This window comes from Triticum dicoccoides, chromosome 4A (assembly GCF_002162155.2).
Source record: "Triticum dicoccoides isolate Atlit2015 ecotype Zavitan chromosome 4A, WEW_v2.0, whole genome shotgun sequence".
NCBI lineage: Eukaryota > Viridiplantae > Streptophyta > Magnoliopsida > Poales > Poaceae > Triticum > Triticum dicoccoides.
Window position 1 is genome coordinate 731,726,737 of NC_041386.1, and position 3,989 is coordinate 731,730,725.

General features: G+C 46.0%; 1 pseudogene; it reads left to right on the forward strand.

Moving 5' to 3' along the window:
* Positions 1-1,863: 1,863 nt before the first annotated feature.
* Positions 1,864-3,078, forward strand: LOC119284291 (annotated as a pseudogene).
* Positions 3,079-3,989: the final 911 nt, after the last annotated feature.

Genomic DNA, 3,989 nt, shown 5'->3' on the forward strand with positions numbered 1-3,989 from the left:
ATACTAGCATTGACCACATAAGCAACGTACCCAAGTTTTTCATCCTAGGTGGAATAGATTTGATATGCTAGGTTAATATCAACATACCACACATGTGTACGTGATGGACACAAGTTTTGCACTTGGTTGAAAATTGCCTCTGCAATGTAGACATCCTAGGACTTGGAAGCGTCAGGATTCCCGGTTAAACTAGAATGTTTCCTCGTTGAGTCACATTCCCCCCATTTGTTAGCTTGAGGAGTTTAATTCGGGGTAACATCATGAAATTAAGACACTTGATTTGTGAAGTACAAAACATCACCATGTGTGTTCTGCCCATGCGCTCAATCCGGGTTAGCATACAACGGTCCATGGTGTGTGGTTTGATCTATGTATTAGACTTGGACGAAAGTGGGGTAAACTGCAGCCATAATCTTAGCCGTATGAGAGCCTATGGAAAACTTCAAATACCGTCATTGCGTTTACTCAATTTGAAAATGACATGCACAAAAAGGCTAGAAATAAGACCATTTTGCTGGAGGCTACAATTGTGAAAGGTCATGTTGCTATGAGATATTATTGGTTCCAAGTCATGCTGCGATGAAAGATTATGTTGTTGTGATGTGGCTGATATTGCTGTGATGAGATATTGATTCCAAGATCAAAATTATGTTTTTGATGTGAATAACTGTTGTCACATTTTTATTAGGCGAAATTTACAATTTTGTAGCGAGTTTGTCTATCTATGATGCTATTTAACCTGTCAAGATTGGATTTTAACTGTTTTGCATCATTTTAACTCAATATAGAAATCCCTCCCTACCAAAAAATGTTTTATATGGAAGGGATTGCGCCTGGAGGGGGGTCTGAGGAGATTGGTGCAAGAAGGGGATTCACCAGATCCACTGAAATCCCTCCTTCCCTAAACCACCCAAATCCATTTTTACCAAACAAAGCCTAAGTGTGAGCTATTATGTCTCCGCGTGGATCTCATCCATTTTCCTTTTTTTTCTCCCTAGAAAAAGTAGGCTTATCTACACGATTTTCTCTCCATTGCATGGCTATGCGCTGGCGGAGCCTAAAAAACGCAGTTGCACCTCTAAAGGCATGTACAGCGGCGTCCACTCAGCCATCTGTAACACTTGCCACATTGGATATTTTTTAACGTGGAGGAGAGAGAGGGAGGAGAGGGCAGGAGTCTGTCTGCAATTTGGCAGACGGTCGATACGCCAGGAAAATCGCTAGCTACCGATAGCCTATCCCCGTTGTATCCTCACGCGACTGTAGCGACTTGTTCGCTCCGCCTAACCGTCGTATTTTTTTATCATCAATATCTCCTAATTTTTGGGTGCTACAGATAGCCAAAGAGACTGCCCATTGTAGAGGTCGTTTTTATGGCTATCTACAACTGACGTGGACGATTGCTACAGACGGCGGGTATCTAAACCGATGTACATGCCCTAAAAAATTGTGTTGATCTTTTTCCCAAAAACGCTTCTAAGAAATGGTGCTGATCCTTCTGCCTAAAGAGGAATTGACTATTTGACATTTCTATACGATTTAAACACATGAAATTTCATATTTTGCATGACCAAAATAACCCTGTTGCAAAGAAGAAGAAAACTTGTTGCCAAATCCAACCCACATCAGGTTGTCTCAGCCCCCGATCCCCATTTCCTTCTCTCTTCCTCACTCCCGTGGCGGCGGAGGAGCAGCAGGTGGGGGAGCAGAGAAGGGCACGGCGGCGCAGCAGCTGGTGGGGGAGCTGGCGGCAAGAAAGTGGGGCGCAGCTGACCTGCAGGCCGCCATCACCGTTCCCGCGAGAAGAGAAGCTCCACGCCGTTCCTTCCCAAGGCCAAGCCGAATCCCCACCCGACCGCCGCGATGCCGCCGCCCGCGCCGTGCGTCGCCGACGCCACGGACGTGCTGCTCGAGGACATCTTCCTCCGCCTCCCCGTTGCCGCCGACCTCGCGCGCACCTCCACGGCCTGCCTCTCCTTCCGCCGCGTCATCGCCGGCCACGCCTTCCTGCGCCGCTACCGCGCCCTCCACCCGCCGCCTCTCGTCGGCATTCTCCACGACCGCATACCCTTCGTCCCGGCCCAGCCGCCGCACCCCTCCGCCGTCGCTGCCCGCGCCTTCGCCGGCTTCGACTTCTCCTGCTCATCCTTCCTCCCCTCCACCCCGGAACATACCTGGAGGCCAATTGACTTCTTTGACGGAAGGGTGCTCCTCGACGGCGCCCATGCCAAAGAAAGAATCAGAGGCATCGCCGTCTCCCCTCAAAGTCAATTCTGGGACAGGGACCTCGCTGTGTGCCACCCCGTGCACCGCCGTTGCATCGTGCTGCCCGCCGTCCCCGGCGACCTAAAAGCGCTGGTCCCTCAACTGGACCTCCTCAGTCTGTAGACTTTCCTTGCTCCCGGCGAGGATGAGGAGGACCCTCTATCATTCAGGGTCATGTGCTTGGTGGAATGCACAACCAAACTGCTGCTTCTCGTCTTCTCCAGATCATTGGATGGACAAGGACAGTGGCGTGCTCTTACATTCGATCAATGGAGTGGTGAGGCTACATTAGTTTCTGTTGGCTCATATAATGTCATATCTGATACTGGGTTGTCCAATCGTCAATTTGTCCATGGATGCTTCTATTGGCATTTGCGTTTTCGGAGAGAGTTGCTTGTGCTGGACGTGCGTGCATTGGAGTTCTCTGCCGTCGGCCTCCCGACTGAAAAAGGGTTTGATTGTTTTGCCCTTTCCGAGGCAGCAGAAGGAATGCTCGGGATGCTAACTAAAGGCTATGATCACTACAAAGATGGCCAATGTTGGCTCTCGTATTCCATTCCGAGGAATAACCAATGGCAGTTGGAGAAGGTTATTCAATGGCCAGTAAAGCGTGTCAACCTAGTTGATGTAGCTGGCGGATGCCTGCTCATTGAAGCGTGGTACACCACATCTTCACAAGAGAAGCAGTTTGGATACTTTTCGGTAGGCCTGAAGACTTTCCAGGTCGAGTTGTTTGCCGAGCATAGCAATTCCATCTTTCTTGCTCGACCATATGCTAGTTTCCCACCATCATTGTGTGCACCAACTATATGAAGCGGTGACGGTGAGCGTGTTATCTACTCTTTGCTTGCTTTTTATTGAACTTGGTCTCATTGTTATACAGCAACTCGAAGTAATATAATCGAGTTGTTCACATCATTTCCAACTGATTGTTGTCGTATGCAATATATATTTCTGATTTCTTTATTTTTGTATATAACCTGTGTATGAGTAGAAATCATGAAATTACAACAGCCCCATGTTGATTGCATCATTTACTATATGAGTTGGTCGGGTTGCTTGCATCTTTTCCAATTTCCAATTGATCACAGTGTTATACAATAAACAAATACTGCTATTCAGGCATTTACTATATGAGTTGGTCTAGTTGTTTGCATCATTTCCAATTGCTTGTCTTCTTCAATATATCTGCTCCGAACAACAGTTTTCCAATTGCTTTATTTTTATATATGACCTGCGTATAAGTAGAAATCATCATATTACAACAGCCCTGTGTTTCTGCTCCGAACAACAGTTTTGAAAGAAATGAGGTAGTTTGGGCAGTATTTCGTTTTTGTTACTGCAGTCCACTGCAGGTTACTCCATAAATCACTAGTATAAAACACAGATATTTCCTCTAGTAGGTCCACATATGACTGTAGATTGCCTTAGTCAATTTATTAGTGGAACGATTAATTTTGGGTTGTGTGTCTATTTTTCTGCTGTTCAAAGCTGTTGTTATGTTCTGTTGATCTGGACAAGTAACTTTATTCTTACAGAGAAAAATATTACCAAGACATAAAACAAAACAAAAGTTGTATACATGTATGCACAACTGAGATTTTGCTTTTGCCTCCCTTGTCAGAATTTATTTAATCAGGTTTCTCGTGTTGAATATATCATTTCTTCATGTACGCCTTTTTAGCTTCATTATTGTCTCCTCTGCATCTACCTCTTGAAGCTCC